At 36.5% G+C, this 19,831-nt stretch overlaps 1 protein-coding gene across 1 annotated transcript in view; it reads right to left on the bottom strand.

The window, feature by feature from the left end:
* The window catches only part of BRD10 (bromodomain containing 10), a 103,879-nt gene that overhangs the window by 53,987 nt on the left and 30,061 nt on the right, over window positions 1-19,831 (bottom strand). The gene's annotated exons all lie outside the window — the stretch shown is intronic.

Genomic DNA, 19,831 nt, shown 5'->3' with positions numbered 1-19,831 from the left:
GAAACCCATGCATATATGGTCACCTTATCTTTGATAAAGGAGGCAAGAATATACAATGGAGAAAAGACAGCCTCTTCAATAAGTGGTGCTGGGGAAACTGGACAGCTACATGTAAAAGAATAAAATTAGAACACTCCCTAACACCATACACAAAAATGAACTCAAAATGGATTAAAGACCTAAATGTAAGGTCAGACACTATCAAAGTCTTAGAGGAAAACATAGGCAGAACACTCTATGACATAAATCACAGCAAGATCCTTTCTGACCCACCTCCTAGAGAAATGGAAATAAAAACAAGAAAGAATGGGACCTAATGAAACTTCAAAGCTTTTGCACAGCAAAGGAAACCATAACCAAGACCAAAAGACAACCCTCAGAATGGGAGAAAATATTTGCAAATGAAGCAACTGACAAAGGATTAATCTCCCAAACTTACAAGCAGCTCATGCAGCTCAATATCAAAAAAACAAACAACCCAATCTAATAATGGGCAGAAAACCTAAACAGACATTTCTCCAAAGAAGATATACACATTGCCAACAAACACATGAAAGCATGCTCAACATCATTAATCATTAGAGTAATGCAAATCAAAACTACAATGAGGTATCATCTCACACAAGTCAGAATGGCCATCATCAAAAATTCTACAAACAATAAATGCTGGAGAGGGTGTGGAGAAAAGGGAACCCTCTTGCACTGTTGGTGGGAATGGAAATTAATACAGCCCCTATGGAGAACAATATGGAGGTTCCTTAAAAAACTAAAAATAGAACTACCATACGACTCAGCAATCCCACTACTGGGCATATACCCTGAGAAAACCATAATTCGAAAAGAGTCATGTATCACAATGTTCATTGCAGCTCTATTTACAATAGCCAGGGCATGGAAGCAACCTAAGTGTCCATCCACAGATGAATGGATAAAGAAGATGTGGCACATATATACAATGGAATATTACTCAGCCATAAAAAGAAACGAAATTGAGTTATTTGTAGTGAGGTGGTTGGACCTAGAGTCTGTCATACAGAGTGAAGTAAGTCAGAAAGAGAAAAACAACTACCACATGCTAACACATACATATGGAATCTGAAAAAAAAAAAATGGTCATGAAGAACCTAGGGGCAAGACGGGAATAAAGACACAGACTTACTAGAGAATGTACTTGAGGATACGGGGAGTGGGAAGGGTAAGCTGGGACGAAGTGAGAGAGTGGCATGGACATATATACACTACCAATTGTAAAATAGATAGTTAGTGGGAAGCAGCCGCATAAGCACAGGGAGATCAACTTGGTGCTTTGTGACCACCTGGAGGGTTGGGATAGGGAGGGTGGGAGGGAGGGAGATGCAAGAAGGAAGAGATATGGGGACATATGGATATGTATAAATGATTCACTTTGTTATACAGCAGAAACTAACACACCATTGTAAAGCAATTATACTCCAATAAAGATGTTTAAAAAAAAAAAAGAAAGTGGTATATCTGTACAATGGAATATTATTTGGCAATTAAAAAAAATGAAGTGCTGATACATGTTACAACATGGATGAACCTTGAAACATGATACTAAGTAAAAGAAGTCACCCATAAGACCACGTATTATATAATACCATTTACATAAAATGTCCAGAAATGAACAGAGATGGAAAGTAGATTAGAGGCTTCCTAGGACTGGGGAGGTGGGGGAAATGGGAAGTGACTTCACAGTCTTCCTTTTTTTTTTTTTATTAAGGCTGCGCTGGATCTTAGTTGTGGCATATGAACTCATAGTTGCAGCACGTGGAATCTAGTTGCCTGACCAGGGATCAAACCCAGGCCCTCTGCTTTAGGAGCATGGAGTCTTAGTCACTGGACCACCAGGCAAGTCCCATTAGTCTTTATTTTTGGTGTGATGAAACGTTCTAAAATTGACTGCAGTGATGGTTGCACAACTCTGTGAATGTACTAAAACCAGCTGGATTTTATATTTGAATAGGTGAACTCTATGGTATGTGAATTATATTTCAATAAAGCTGTATTTAAAGAAATAAAAGCATATAAGGTTTGGGGAGAGAAATTAAAATGCACCAACAAGGGGAAGAAAAGATAATAACTTCTTTCTCTTGAATTTTCAAGAGTGAGAGCTCTTCCTCTAGAAAAGATGTATAAAAACATAAAGATGTGACTAATTCATGGACTCTAAATGAAAGTTGAGGCACAGTGTCTGACACTGGCTATTTTTCTGTACTATCATATTGTAATCTGTTAAAACAAATACATAGTAAGAATACTATTTTAGCAATATCAGGACTTTCATTTTATAGAAGAAACTTACTTTTATATTTCTGGCTAAGAGGTCACACTATAACTACCTTGTTATTACAGATACAACAAATTATCTGATCAAGTAGTTCTGGTTCATTAAAAAAGCTAATGAAGAAACTATCATTTGTGATTTGGCATTTATGTATATTAATTACATTCAAATATCTAAACAATGCTAGAGATTTTGATAAAATTCACTTTTTTTTCAAAAGTGCTTATAGTTTTGGGGAGTTTTAGCTTTTTACTGAATGGGGGTGGTTGTGGGATGATAGAATCTGGCTTCCCCAGTACAAAGCTGGGACTCCAAAAGCCCACAAAATTAGCAGAAGGGTGTACTAGCAACAACAGTCCCTTCTCCTGGCCCCAACTAAGGGACTGAAAGGAAAACTATCTTCACAATAGGAGTGTTAGATGGAGAAAAAATAAAATCTCTTCTAAGAATTTGTAACTGTAAGCTGACTCATGTGGATTTACTGACCACATTCACATTTCCTGGGTGCTCAAAAAGTTTAACATGGTCTCATGTCAAAATTGTTGTCAGGTACTTGAATAGAAAAAAATCAATTCTCTGAGGCAATGAACCTTATAACTAGATCTTAAGGAACTCCCACACTGATTCAGTAACAAGAAATGAGTTCACAGTCAAAAAATCCCCCAAATATAAAAGGAAATAAGTTACTGTTGAGGGATAGGAAAAAAAGTACGACCCCCCCCCAAAATCTATAGACATAGGTAATTTAGGAGGTGCAAAATACGTCTAGTGAAAAGAAACTGAAAACAAGGGCAAAGAGAAAGATTATTTTAGAATGCAAAGCAGTTTTGAAAAAGAACTAAGGAAAACTTCTAAATATGAAAAATACAGAAATTAAAAGAAAAAAAAGATTTACAGTTAACTCCTCAACAGAAATAATGGAAGCCAGCAGACAATGGAATATCTTTAATGTACTTAAAAAAAAAAAAAAACTATCGGGACTTCCCTGGTGGTGCAGTGGTTAGGAATCTGCCTGCCAATGCAGGGGACGTGGGTTCGAGTCCTGTTCCAGGAAGATCACACATGTCGCGGATCAACTAAGCCTGTGCACCACAACTACTGAGCCTGCATGCCACAACTACTAAAGCCCGCGTGCCTAGAGCCCGTTCTCCACAACAAAGACAAGCTACCGCAGTGAGAAGCCCGCACACCACAACAAAGAGTAGCCTCCTCTTGCCACAACTAGAGAAAGCCCACCTGCAGAAATGAATACTCAATGCAGCCAAAAATAAATAATTAATTAATTAATATTAAAAATACTATCAATGTAAATATCCATTCACAGCAAAAATATCTTTCAAAAATGAAGACAAACATAAAGATATTTTCAAACAAAAACTCCATATTTGTGATGAACAGAACCTCATCCAAAGGAAATGCTAAAGGATTTACTTCAAATGGAATAAAGGTCAATGATCCTTAACTGATGATCAGAGATGGAAAAGAGCAAAAAAGTGGTAATATATAGCTGTATCTATATAAATAGACAGGGCATAAAATAATGATAAAAATGTTTTGTGGAGTTTAAAAAGAAGACAAGATAATTAAAATACATTACAACAATAACAAATAAGCTGGGTGAGAAATGATTACAGTTAAAAGTGTTCCAAGGTCCTTGTATTAGTCAGGAAAATGGTAAAAATATTGATTAGGCCTTAATAAGTTAATTATGCATATGAAAGTTTCTAGGGTAGGTACTAAAATAACAGACTTTAAACATGCAAATGAGTAGAGATGGAAATATGGAAGGAAAAATATATAATAATTAAAAGTGGTGGGGTGCATGTAACTAAAGCAGTACTTTGAGGGACATTTATAGTTAAGAATATATATTTAGAAAAGAAGGAAAGTTGAAAAATCAAACATATGTGTTCATTAAAAGAAAAAAAACTAGAAAAGAACAGCAAATCAAAGCCCCAAAGCTGAAAGAAGGAAATAAAGAGCAGAAATCAATGAAATATAAAACAAATATACAATAGAAAAATCATTAAATTCGAAAGTTGGTTCTTTGGAAACATTATTAAAATGAATAAACCCTTGGCAATACTGATGAAGAAAACAAACATACACACACACAAAACCAATACCAGAAATGAAAATGGGCACATCCTGTAGATTCTACAGATATAGATGATATAAAGATACTGTAAGAAACTTTATGCCAAGAGACAATTTAAATGAAACAGGCAAGTTTTTTGAAAAACACAAACTAACAAAAGTGACACAAGAAGAACAAAGATCTGAATAATCCTGTTATCTATTAAAGAAACTACACACTTCAAAATCTTTCCCACATATGGGACTTCCCTGGTGGTCCAGTGGTTAAGACTCTGAGCTTCCACTGCAGGGGGCACGGGTTTGATCCCTGGGCAGAGAACTAAGATTCCGCATGCCATGCAGTGTGGCAACCCCCCGCCCAAAAAAACCCCCAAAATAACCAAAAGAAAAAAAACTTCCCTACATAGAAAAATCGGGGTCCTAAAGCCTTCACAAGAATTCATCTCGAAAATTTCAGTTAATGAAACAAAGTATAAAACAGGCATGTTAAAGAAGTAAAAGAGGGAGGACAGATTAAAGTCTAACAAACACCCAGTTGGAGCTCCAGAAATAAGAATACAGAAGAGGGGTAGGGGAGTGGTGATGATGGCAATATTTGAAGAGATAATGGCTGAGAATTTCCTAGAAATGATAAAGGACACAAATCCCCAATTCAAAAAGCCCAAGAAAGTAAATTAAGAGAACCACACTTGGGCATATCATAATAAAATAATAAAACATCAAAGACAAAAAAAAATCTTACAAGCAGTCGGGGGGAAAATGACAGCTTACATATACAACAATCACAAAAAGATTGAGAGATTTCTCAATAGCAACAAAATAAACCAGAAACAACTATCATTCATGGATGAGGATAAATTAAAGTCATTTTCATTTAGACAAAAAGCAGAACTCATTCTAAGTAAAGTAAAAACTTCTAAAGTGTCTTCTCCTTCCACCTGAAGTAACAAGGAATCATATTTACTCTCCTACCTGAACCAACCATAAAAATCCTGACAAAATAGATAAAACAATGGTCTGTAAGAATCTAAACGTCAAGCAAAGGACAGTGATCTCAGAGAGACGGGAAACAGAGAAGAGATGAGCCCCAAAACTGTTGCAGTTACTGCTTTGAGAGAATTTTCAGGCCATGATGCAGGAGGGAGAACCCAGGTAGAGCCTAGCAGACTCCCTGAGTTGAGAAGTCAAGAATCCAGAGACACCAAGGCAGCCAAAGTCTATAGGACATAATACTAAAGAAGAGAGAGCTGCATAAAGTGAGAACAGCAAAGATGTACAGAGTCCCCCTCAAATATTCAGAGCACCGACTAGTGTATGCATGTAAGGAAACAACCCAAAACTAGGTGGGGGAAAACATCCAAAAGATTAGAAAATATAATGTCTATTCCCACAAGCCACACTGGAAAAACTCATAATTCATGGGATGTTGGATAGAATACTCAGAAAGGTCTTGCATTGGTAGTAGAGAATAATTAGCTCTAGACTGAGCACTGTTCTGGACCCAAGTAACAAATCATAAAAGACCCAAAATGACCAAACTGTTTCCAAGTAATTAGCTGCATTCCAGAAAAAAAGCTCTAGGAGATTCATAGAAATATAAAAATATCCGGCACCCACCAAGATAAAACTCACAATGTTTGGCATCCAAACCAAAATACTAGGCATACAACAAAGCAGAAACACATGGTCCATAATGAAAAGATAAAAATCAATCACTCAAAACTGACCCAGAAATAAAACAAATGTTAGGATTAGCAAATAAGGCCATTAGAGTAGTTATTGAAACTGTAATATATATGGTCAAAAAGTTAAGTAGAGACATGGGAGATATAAAATAGACCCAAATTGAACTTTTAGAGATGAAAACTACAATGTCTGAGATGAAAATATACTGAATGGGACTAATGGCAAATTAGACATAGCAGAAGAAAAGATTGGTGAACTTGGAGACAGTAATAGAAACTATCTAAATTTCAAGATACAGAGAAAATACTTCTGTAGTATATACTTCAGGAAAACAATGATCACAGAAAGAAGTTCTAAGATGAAAGAAGAATTGAAGAACAAATCAACTGTGAATCATGTGGGTAAATAAACATTATACTACAAAAAACAGTAACAATAATGTTTAGTTCGGTGAGTAAAAAATGAGATAGAGCTAAATTATTCATCAATCATATATAAGACAGATGAGGCAGAAAAGATCAAAACTAACAAGAGAAGTAGAGCATATAACTTCCAAGTGAGTGGAAACAGTTGTAAGTGAAATAAATCTCATCTTCCAAAGATGGATGTCAACAGATAATGCCAAACTGAAAAATCAGAAACTAGCAATCAGCATGTATTTAGAAATGTGTAAATAATTACTAGAAAGAATGGCTAAAAAGTTAAAGGTAGATGTTTCTGAGTCATGAAATAGAAGATGAGTTGAAGTAAGGCTGTTGTCTTTAATTAGAAGCCTTAATAGTACTATGTAACTTTTAAACTATACAGCCAATGAAATTTAAAAAAAATTCTTCAATCAACTTTTCAAAAAGAATATTAGCCAGGAGATATTAAAGAGCCAATGCCAAAAAGATTTATGGATATTATATTTCTTACCTGTTAGATTTATGGATATTGTGTATTTTACCATGAAACTGAGTTTCTCTACACTTTATATATACTGAGAAGGGTAATCATTTCTTCAATATTCTGTTGTTAACTAAAGAAAAGGTTTTCAAGTTATTTCTCATGAAATGTAACTCAGAGCTTGTTTAAAAGTTTGGTATAGAAAACTATCTGTTAGAATACCAACCAACAAAAAGTGCATTCATTTAGTATGCTTGGCACAGAAACTGATTTTGGTCAACCCTGTCACAATCAATCATGCTCTGTTTCTGTAGAGGTGAAAGAGTAACAACTAGTGCTCAGGGAAGAAAATGAAAGGAGAAGCTGGAGCAGACCAAGACACTTTTATGGACTTGGTTTTGACTAAAACAGTGCTAGCAACCTTTGGCCAATAAAGGCTAGAGATATGGCAATTTCAGACACTATTTATTCAATTTATAGATGGGGACACTAAGGACATAGAAGGGCGATAAGATAACTTTCTTAGGCTTACACAGTGATTAGCGTAAGAGCCAGCAATACAAACAGTTTGTCATTGGTGGGCCAAAGTTAGCACCAACTGGCTTACTCTTGGAAGAAGATTAGGCAGTAATTCACAAATTGTGTTGGCTCAGGTGCCTGGAAAGGCCATGACTTAGTTGGGGTATGATGCTGCCAAATGTGGACATTGCCTGAGTTACTCAAGGGCTGCTACTCACTCTTCTGTTCCCTATAAACTAAACCCTTCAAGGGAGAATGATGGATTCTAGCCTCAGACCATGAGTACTGAAGAGGCATGAGAAAGAGAAACAAAGATTGGTCTGGTATAGGCCAGTGTAACACAGAATAATTCTTTAGACCTAGAGCTGTGAGTCTCTGTCCCAATCCTCAGCAGTATGGTATATACAGAATGGGAGCTTGCCAAAGAGCTCTAGAGTTAACATCTATAATCTGCCAATTTAAAAAAACTTAGTCAAACACTTAAAATATAATTAAAACATTAAAAAAACACTATTACAAAATGCTGAAGAAAACCTCACTCTGCTCACAAGGACAAATAAAAAAGAGCTTTCAAAATTATTCTCAATTTAAAAATTTGTTCTGAAGTGCTGTACTAAAATCAGATAGAGTGCTACATGTTTCTAAAATGTTAGCTTGAAAAATTAAGCCTTCAGTATTGGGGCAATGCTATATGAATGCCTGAGGATAGTTATAAAAACCACATTCACTAATGAAAAAAAAAACGGTTATAGGAAAGTAAGAAAGTAGATCCTAATAGTTCTCATTGCAAGGAGAAATTTTTTTTTAATAAATTTATTTTATTTATTTATTTTTGGCTGCATTGGGTCTCCATTGCTGCGCACGGGCTTTCTCTAGTTGCAGCGAGCAGGGGCTACTCTTCGTTGTGGTGTGTTTGCTTCTCATTGCAGTGGCTTCTCTTGTTGTGGATCAGGGGCTCTAGGGGTGCAGGCTCAGTAGTTGTGGCGCACGGGCTTAGTTGCTTCTCGGCATGTGGGATCTTCCTGGACCAGGGATCGAACCCGTGTCCCCTGCATTGGCAGGTGGATTCTTAACCACTGAGCCACCACGGAAGTCCCTCTTTTCTTTTTTATTACATCTATATGAGATAGTCAGTATAATTAAATCTACTGTGGTAATCATTTCACAATATATGTAAGTCAAACCATCATGCTGTACATCTTAAACTTATACAGTGATGTGTATCAATCATTTCTCAATAAAGCTGGAAGTAAAAGTAAACATCACCAAATGAACAACAAAAAAGTGTCCCTCAATTTTTTTTTTTCCTGGACAAGTTCTCATTTTTGAGGTTGCTCCTTACTGGCTTCAAGAATGTTTACCTGTTACTATGTAAAATACGAACAGAAGCTGTGCCTAAGGTTATTTTGGTCAGGTATAACTTGGTAAGAACATCACTAACAAGTGAACAGCTTTACAAAAGAAAATTATGTTTTAAAGTATCCTAACTTTACTAGTTTTATAAAGTTTATCGAATGCTTACCATGTGTGAGAATACAAAGAGGTGAAAGCATGGACCACACTCTTAAATAAGAGTTTACAATCTAGTAAGAAACATATACAGAAGCTGTAATCCAAAATAATCCATTAACTGAAAAAACAATACAACACAGTATGTAAACTGGTAGCATGAAAAAGGAAAGCATGACATTTATTTACATTTTCTAAAATGAGCAATATACAATATTATATTTTAGGAAAACCAACCATTCATATTAAGTGTTCAGTCAAGCTTCTTACTTAGCTACCAACAATAGAATCTCTTCTAGCTAAAGTAGAGAAGGAATTAAGCTCTGTTAAGGGTAACAGAGCCAAACTTAATAGATATGAAGATATGAATCCCAACCACACTTTGATAGCTTCTCCAGGAAAAACTAGACTTCCACTACTACTTTGAGAGCTTCTCCAGGAAAAACTAGACTTCCACTACTACTTAACATTTCTGATACTAGGAAGCTAGAACAACTAGAAGCTCCCACCACCACCTTTGCCAAAAGATTAACTTCCCTGCCCAAGACTGCCACCTCATGTTGGTCCCAAGCAATTTCAAGTGAGAAGAGCGTGACTGGTCACAGGCCTCTACCTTAGCTGTGAGTGGGTATGAGAATATAAATTTTCTGGCATCTGCTTTGGGAAGTCAGGACTTACAACATGGGAAATTACCAAAACGTTGGGCAGCTGTTCAAAAATGCTGGGTGGTAACAAATGACAAATGTCTACTTCATTAAGTCATTGTTATTTTGTGTTATAGAGAATTTGAAAATAAATCACTTAATCATAAGTCATAGCTTTTTTTTTCCTTCTTTTTTCGGTATGCGGGCCTCTCACTGTTGTGGCCTCTCCCATTGCGGAGCACAGGCTCCGGACGCGCAGGTTCAGCGGCCATGGCTCATGGGCCTAGCCACTCCGTGGCATGTGCGATCTTCCCGGACCGGAGCATGAACCCGTCCGTGTCCCCTGCATCGGCAGGCGGACTCTCAACCACTGCGCCACCAGGGAAGCCCCACAGCTTTTAATTCACAAAAATGTAGAAAACATTTTTACTTTAACTCCAATGATTTCCAAATCAATAAAATACCAGTAAGTTTAGACAAACATGTGAAATGAGTACAAAAGCATGCACACTATTTCTAGTAATCCAAATAGTTTTGCAAAAAAAGAATGGTGAAGAGGTCCAATATTTTTAATATGGCTAGAGTAGACATTAATGATTGAAACTGCTACCTAATGATGTCATATTCCAGATTAACTGAAATTTACTTAAGGAGAGCTAACTTCCAATTTTAACAATTTTATTTTTAAAATATTATCTAAAATGTATTATATATGTTCCTGCTTAATAAACGAAGTATATAAACTATAATTTAATCTTTCCTTAATGGCTCAATGTCACCATTATAAACAAATTGCAGTGGTCATGAGTAGCTTAAAGACTATTCCAGCAACTACACTTTTTTTTTTTTGGCTGCACCACGCAGATTGCATGATCTTAGTTCCCTAATCAGGGATCGAACCCGGAACCCCTGCAGTGGAAGTGTGGAGTCCTAACCACCGGACCGCCAGGGAGCTCCCTCCAGCAACTACACTTTAACCAGCCCTTTCACTCAATTTTCCCAGAACTTTGACTTATACTGTTGCTGTCTTCTAAATCAACAGTGCCTCTGTACACTAATCGGCCCCAAGATAGGCTGCTGCCCTAACAGCATTTACCTGAAGACAGCCAGACTACCAAGCCTTACTCAATGTTTATTCCTTTCTGTTCAACACATATCATCTGCCATCTCCTTTGCATTGGTTTCCAATGCATCCAGGTAAATAAAGATAGTAGTATAGGAATGCCAGGATTTTGGAGTTTTGCAATCTGATTCAAGAACCCATGGTTTGTACGGCATATACTGTACAAAAAAGGGAGACTACCTACTGTATAAAAATTAAAATATAGAGTAGGGATTCCCTTCCTTTAATTGGAATAGATCACAAATCAGAGACCTAACTGTTGGACTTAAAAGATTTTTTAAAATAATTTACTCTTAGGTTTATGTCTGCCCAGATGGTCACCTAAAAATTATCAGATGCCCATCAGTTAACTGAAGTATTACCATATTATAATATGGACTAGAATTATTCAGCTTGGTGCCAACTTGAATTTCTGATATAAAAAGTTGTTTAAAGCTAATTAGCAGGAGGAAAACTTTATTTTCTCACTTCTTATGCCAAAAGTTTTAATCAAAAAACAAAACAAAAAGAGAGAGAAGCTTACGCCCAGGTCTTAAGCACAACTACTGTAATCATACGGTCCTTGCAATCTTCCCTGTCTTCCAATCTGACCTTTCTTTATGATGTTTTCAAAGCCCCTTCCAGACCAAAATTTACAGTAGCTATATTCTCAGCTAGTCTCTGACTAGCTCTCGAGAGGATATTAGATAGATAGAACTGATAGATTGATAAAATTATCATGATAGATTATGATAAATTAATTGTACACAGAGAGGGAGGCTTTGTTTAGCACTCCCATGTATCATACCACATGTTGATGACTAAATGTCACATTTTCCTTCTAAGGACTTAAAACAAATCTTGTGAGAGGCTCAAAAGACATTTAAAAAACTCAGCCTATCTCACTAGTTATGTGGCACTTTATAAATTTTAATACTTGTCATATTTTCAATTATAAAAGAAAAGCATGCTTATTTTAGAAAATTTAGAAAACAAAGGTTAAAAGAAAAAGTCTCACTATTCCTGATACATTTTACATGTGTTTTTATGTAAACTCTAAATTCGGATGCACATAAAGTTAACACTCTCTTGGTACTGAAGACAGAAAAAGAAGGCAGGTGTGGCAAGGATAGCAAGAAATGTGGGGAAAAAAGGCATTATGATGAGGTTAGAGAGATAGGGTGAGGCCAAAAGGTAAAAGCAGGGTCTTATAAACTATATTAAGCCATTAAAGTTCGTGTGTGTACTTGACTTGCTTTGTTTTGGGGAGGTGTAAGTAATGGGAATAGGTAAGGCATGATCAAATTTGCATGTGGAAAAGTTCATTCTAGCTTTAATGTGAAAAACAGAATAGAAGGAGGACAACTGTTTCACCAATTAAGAAAAGATTATAGTAGCCTAAGTGAGAAATTAAGGAACTGGATGGAGGCAGAGAAGATAGAGGGCAGCAAATTCAAGAGAGATTAGGAAATAAAACCGTCAACATTTGGGGATGAATTTGATTTGTGTATAAGGGAAAGGAAGATGTCCTGGATGAATCCTAGGTTTCTAATTTAAATAATCTAATAGATACTGGTGCCATTCATAAAGATAGGGAGCACTACAGTGAGATCAAGTTTTAGGTGTAAGCACTATGCTTTCATAATTAATTTTTGATGTAATCAATTTGAAGAAGATATCTATAGCAAATATCTTTTGTTTGCCTGCAGATCTATTCTCTACCCTTCACTGTGTAGTTTAACTGTATCAGCAGGCAACGTCATAAACTACCTTTCCTTAGGTTTAGTTGAGGGAGCCCTGGAAAGGACCAGATAAAGACAGGAAAGTAGGGAAAAGTAGGGTAAAGTACTTATTCCCTTGGCTTCCTCTCTGTGAGGTTTTTGGTATTTGCCTAACATGCATGTGCTGTAAAAATAATTAATAGGGAAATAACCTGAGCTGATGGCTGTCTTGTTTAATGTCTTGTTAAATTTTCATGAACAATACAAGCATAATTGTTAAGAACACATGTATTAAGTTCATATGAGTGGAATAAAAGCTTTATAAATGGACTTAAATAAAAGGGGGGGAGTTGTGTCCTTCAACACAAGGTATCATCTCAACAGCCTCTTCTTTGTAATCCTCTCATGGGTACCAGTAACTACACCCTCTTGCTCACCCTGGCTAACAGCCTCATGTCTTAATGTTCAGCTATAATCCAATCTCTTTTGAAATAAACCCTCCTTGAATTTTCTCATTTTGAATGTACCTGTACCACCTGTTTCCTGATAGATGAGAGACAATGATACAGTCAGTGATAGATATTACATCCAGAGACATGTTAAATATGCAATTAGGTCTCAAACTTAGTGAAGTTTGGGCAAGAGACATATATCTGAGTCTTCTGTATATAGGTGGTATGGGAATGGATGAGATGACTTATGAAAAAAGTATAACATGAGAAAAGGATAGACTCTTGGATAAAAACTTGAACTGTGGCAACAGCTGGACAGTTAAGAACCAGAAAGAACTAAAATATTGGACAATGATGGCACTTAAGACTGAGGGAGGGCTTCCCTGATGGCACAGTGGTTAAGAATCTGCCTGCCAAGGCAGGGGACATGGGCTCAAGCCCTAGTCCGGGAAGATCCCACGTGCCACAGAGCAACTGAGCCTGTGCTCTAGAGCCCACGAGCCACAACTACTGAGCCCACATGCTACAACTACTGAAGCCCGCGCACCTATAGCCTGTGCTCTGCAACAAGAGAAGCCACCGCAATGAGAAGCCCGCATGGCAATGAAGAGCAGCCCCTGCTCGCTGCAACTAGAGAAAGCCCGTGCACAGCAACGAAGACCCAACACACCTAAAAAATAAATAAACTAATTAATTTTTAAAAACAAAACCAATAATGATGGTAACTACTTTATCAATAATGATGGTAACTACTTTATCAATATAACCTCCTCACAACAACTTTAAGAAGAATATATTAGTGTAGCAACACTCCAAAAAACGTTGAAGAACCTGCCATGACCATAAGATTAAAAGCAGAATGAATATACAATTGAATCAAAAAGAATGAAGTACCCAGGAGGTGAAAGACCAAAGAAAGCTGGAAGGACCCTGCTCCCTGACTTCAAATGATGCTACAAATCCACAGTAATCAAAACAGTAGCGTACTGGCATAAAAACAGACACATAGATCGATGGAAAGGAACAGAGAGCCCACAAATAAACCCATGCATATACAGTCAATTAATTTATGACAAAGGAGCCAAGAATATACAATGGAGAAAGGACAATCTCTTCAATAAATGGTGTTGGGAAAACTGGACAGCTACATGCAAAAGAATGAAATTTGATGGCTCTCCTACAACATATACAACAATTAATTAACTTAAATGGATCAAAGACTTGAACATAAGACCTTACACCATAAAGCTCCTAGAAGAAAAAGATAAGCAGTAAGCTTCTTGACATAGGGTCTTGGTAAAGATTTTTGGAATCTGACAACAAAAGCAAAAGCAACAAAAGCTAAAATAACTACATGTGACTGCATCATACTTAAAAGCTCTGTAGAGCAAAGGAAGCCATCAACAAAATGAAAAGGCAACCTACTGAATGGGAGAAAATATTTGCAAATCATGTATCTGGTAAGAGGCTAAAATCCAAAATATATAAAAAAACGGATACAATCCAATAGCAAAAAAACAACAATTTGATTAAAAAATAGACAGATCTGAATACGCATTTTTCCAAAGACACACAGATGGCCTACAGGTATATGAAAAGATGCTCAACATCACTAGTCATCAGGGAAATGCAAATTAGAACCACAATGAGACACCACCTCACACCTTCAGAACGACCATTATCAGAAAGACAAAAAATAAGAAGTACTGGTGAGGATGTGGAGAAAAGGGAACCCTTGAGCACTGTTGGGAATGTAAACTGGTGCAGCCACTATGGAAAACAGTATGACAGCTCCTCAAAAAATTAAAAATAGAACTACAATATAATCCAGCAATTCCACTTCTGGGCATTTATCTGAAGAAAATAAAAATACTAACTTGAAAATATATATGTACTCCCATGTTTACTGCAACCTTATATACAACAGCCAAGATATAAAAACAATCTAAGTATCCATCAATGGATGAATGGATAAAGAAAATGAGGTATATATACACAATGGAATATTATTCAGCCACAAAATAGAAGGAAATATTGCCATTTGTGACAACATGGATGGACCTTGAGGCCATTACACTACGTGAAAAAAGTCAGACACAGAATGATAAAACTGTATGATCTCTCTTATATGTGGAATCTTAAAAAAAAGAACAGATGGGTGGTTGCCAGAGGAGGAGGGTGGGAAGTGGGAAAAATAGGTTGAGTGAGTCAAAATATAAAGAAGAAAAATAAAATTAAAAACAAAGTAGAATGAACACATACACACACATCTATCCGTATCTCCATCCTTAAAGAAGACACATACATCAATGTTTACTGTAGCATTCCATAATAACAAAACACTAGAAATAATCCAAAATGTGCATCTTATCAGGTAAATGGATAAACTGTAATACAGTCAGATAATGTAATATTATATACTAGCACGTGAAATAAACTAGAATGAAATAATTCAACACAGTTAAGTCTCAGATACATGATGCTGAGTGAAAACAGAAAGTTGACATTTATATAAAGGATTCTTCAACATACACAAATCAATCAATGTGATACACCATATTAACAAACTGAGGAAGAAAAACATATGATCATCTCAATAGATGCAGAAAAACCTTTCGACAAAATTCAACACCCATTTATGATAAAAACCCTCCAGAAAGTGGGCATAGAGGGAACTTACCTCAACATAATAAAGGCCATATATGACAAACCCACAGCCAACATCATCCTCAATGGTGAAAAACTGAAACCATTTCCACTAAGATCAGGAACAAGACAAGGCTGCCCACTCTCACCACTATTATTCAACATTGTTTTGGAAGCTTCAGCTACCGCAATCAGAGAAGAAAAAGAAATAAAAGGAATCCAAATCAGAAAAGAAGAAGTAAAGCTGTCACTGTCTGCAGATGACATGATACTATACATAGAGAATCCTAAAGATGCTACCAGAAAACTACTAGAGCTAATCAATGAATTTGGTAAAGTACCAGGGTACAAAATTAATGCACAGAAATCTCTGGCATTCTTATACACTAATGATGAAAAATCCAAAAGTGAAATTAAGGGCACACTCTCATTTACCACTGCAACAAAAACAATAAAACACCTAGGAATAAACCTACCTAAGGAGGCAAAAGACCTGTATGCAGAAAACTATAAGACACTGATGAAAGAAATTAAAGATGATACAAATAAATGGAGAGATATACCATGTTCTTGGATTGGAAGAATCAACATTGTGAAAATGACTATACGACCCAAAGCAATCTACAGATTAAATGCAATCCCTATCAAACTACCAATGGCATTTTTCACAGAACTAGAACAAAAAATTGCACAATTTGTATGGAAACACAAAAGACACCGAATAGCCAAAGCAATCTTGAGAACGAAAAAAGGAGCTGGAGGAATCAGGCTCCCTGACTTCAGACTATTCTACAAAGCTACAGTAATCAAGACAGTATGGTACTGGCACAAAAACAGAAATATAGATCAATGGAATAGGATAGAAAGCCCAGAGATAAACCCACACACATACAGTCACCTTATTTTTGATAAAGGAGGCAAGAATATACAATGGAGAAAAGACAGCCTCTTCAATAAGTGGTGCTGGGAAAACTGAACAACTATATGTAAAAGAATAAAATTAGAACACTCGTTAACACCCTACACAAAAATAAACTCAAAATGGATTAAAGACATAAACGTTAAGGCCAGACACTATAAAACTTAGAGGAAAACATAGGCAGAACACTCTGTGACATAAATCACAGCAAGATCCTTTCTGACCCACCTCCTAGAGAAATGGAAATAAAAACAAAAATAAATAAATGGGACCTAATGAAACTTAAAAGCTTTTGCACAGCAAAGGAAACCATAAACAAGACCAAAAGACAACCCTCAGAATGGGAGAAAATATTTGCAAATGAAGCAACTGACAAAGGATTAATCTTCAAAACTTACAAGCAGGTCATGCAGCTCAGTATCAAAAAAACAAAGAACCCAATCCAAAAATGGGCAGAAGACCTAAATAGACATTTCTCCAAAGAAGATATACAGATTGCCAACAAACACATGAAAGCATGCTCAACATCAGTAATCATTAGAGAAATGCAAATCAAAACTACAATGAGGTATCACCTCACACCAGTCAGAATGGCCATCATCAAAAATTCTACAAACAATAAATGCTGGAGAGGGTGTGGAGAAAAGGGAACCCTCTTGCACTGTTGGTGGGAATGGAAGTTGATACAGCCACTATGGAGAACAGTATGGAGGTTCCTTAAAAAACTAAAAATAGAACTACCATACGACCCAGCAATCCCACTACTGGGCATATACCCTAAGAAAACCATAATTCAAAAAGAGTCATGTACCACAATGTTCATTGCAGCACTATTTACAATAGCCAGGACATGGAAGCAACCTAAGTGTCCATCGACAAATGAACGGATAAAGAAAATGTGGCACATATATACAATGGAATAATACTCAGCCATAAAAAGAAACGAAATTGAGTTATTTGTAGTGAGGTGGATGGACCTAGAGTCTGTCATACAGAGTGAAGTAAGTCAGAATGAGAAAAACAAATACCATATGCTAACACATATATATGGAATCTAAAAAAAAAAAAAAGGTCATGAAGAACCTAGGGGCAGGACGGGAATAAAGACGCAGACCTACTAGAGAATGGACTTGAGGACACGGGGAGGGGAAAGGGTAAGCTGAGACAAAGTGAAAGAGTGGCATGGACATATATACACTACCAAATGTAAAATATATAGCTAGTGGGAAGCAGCCGCATAGCACAGGGAGATCAGCTCGGTGCTTGTGACCACTTAGAGAGGTGGGATAGGGAGGGTGGGAGGGAGGGAGATACAAGAGGGAAGAGATATGGAGATATATGTATATGTATAGCTGATTCACTTTGTTATAAAGCAGAAACTAACACACCATTGTCACCAATTATACTCCAATAAAGATGTTAAAAAAAAAAAAGAATGTTAAGAAACAGACCTGTATACACCTGAAACTATCACAACATTGTAAATCAATTTAAAAAAATCAAATATATTTCTGTATGTTAGCAACAAAATATAACTGAATTTCAAAATGATTTACAATTGCATCAAAAGCATGAAACTTTCTCTTCCTCAAAAAACACTGAAAATGAAAAGGCAGGCCACAGACTGGGAGAAAATATCTGCAACGCATATATATAGCTAGCAAAGGACTTGTATTCAGAATATATAAGAGAACTCTTTAAATTTAATAATAAAATACATGGGAATGATAAAGTCTGGAAAGTGGTTTCTCCTGAGGACAGAAGAAAAATACAGAAAATCTTGATTAAAACTATGCTTATTTTGTTTAAAAATTGCTGGGTAGTGGGTATCTAGGCCTTTATTACAATTGTATTTATTCATTGCTCCATGCTTAAAATATTTCTAATTAAAAAAGTAAAGATTAACACTGTACTCAAAGAGAAAGTTTAATTCATAGTAAATTATCATAGTCACTAGACATTTAATGAAGGATTTTTTCCCATGTCTTATTCACCTATGTTTATTTGATGTTAAGCACAGGACACAGATAAATATACGTAAAATTGGAGAAAAGAAAAAGATTCAGTCATATCTCTAGTTTCTTACTAGCCATTTCTACTTAATTGCTTAAATGCTTCCCTCATCACTTCGAACAACTTATTAAAAACTGCAGTTCACTGATCTTTCTCCACACCATGGACTCAAAGTTTTATTTTCTTTGCTGATTCCATCATATTTAAGTCACAGGGACAGCATGCGGCTTAGGAGCACAAGCTTTATAACCAAACTGCCTGGGTTCCAATCTTAAATTTACCACTCAAAAATTGCCTGGCTTTGGGCAAGTTACTTAATGTCTCTGTGCCTCCGGACAAATGCTGAATACATACATATAAGGTGCTCAGAGCTAAACCTGGCAAATAGTCCTGCTCAATAAATGTTAACCATTCTTTTCAATCTTCTTCTTATTGCTATTATTACAACTACCTCCTGACTCCTCTTTGTCTCTTCCTTTGTTCCCCCTATGTCAAGGAAGGTACTAAGTACTGTTGATTGTTCCCAGAACAATCTGACCTTCTCCCTATTTCTGGTTACCAGTAGTGGACGTCTAGACTACTACAGCCTTCTTCCTACAAGCTTTGCTTTTCTTCAATTCCTCTCTATTCCAATGTGTTATATACTACTGTCAGATTAATCCTTATCCCCTTCCATAAAACCCTCTTTCCTATAGCATAAGTAGTTCTATGAGGCTCTATAGAAAAAAAAAAGTATTTCAAAAAAAAAAAAAAAGTATTTCACAGTGAGTTCCCAATTAACCACTACTATTAAAAAGTATGGTGGTAGAAAGTCTCAAGGTTGAATTTTAATCCTACAAATATCAAAGCAAGCTAAATTTATTACTATAAGAGGAGCAACAATATATTGTAAATTGCCTTTGAGTAGCATTAGTAGTTCCCTATTAGGTCAGCAATCACTCCTAACATAGTTTGAGATATGATTTAGTATAAAAATCACCAGTCTGGGGCTTCCCTGGTGGCGCAGTGGTTGAGAGTCCGCCTGCTGATGCAGGGGACACGGGTTCGTGCCCCGGTCTGGGAAGATCCCACATGCCGCGGAGCGGCTAGGCCTGTGAGCCACGGCCGCTGAGCCTGCGCGTCCGGAGCCTGTGCTCCACAACGGGAGAGGCCACAACAGTGAGAGGCCCGCGTACAGCAAAAAAAAAAAAAAAAAAAATCACCAGTCTTTTTTCAGTAATCACTTACCTCTCTCTGGGCCCTAGTCTCTTGCTATTAAAAAAAAATTACAGATGTGTCATCGATCTCTATGCTCCCAGACCCTAGAAGGTAACACTAATTGAGCACAACATTC

This window comes from Phocoena phocoena, chromosome 6, assembly GCF_963924675.1.
Source record: "Phocoena phocoena chromosome 6, mPhoPho1.1, whole genome shotgun sequence".
NCBI classification, from domain to species: Eukaryota; Metazoa; Chordata; class Mammalia; order Artiodactyla; family Phocoenidae; genus Phocoena; species Phocoena phocoena.
The sequence above is the reverse complement of the archived record's forward strand: the minus strand, read 5'-3'. Positions and strand labels throughout refer to the sequence as shown.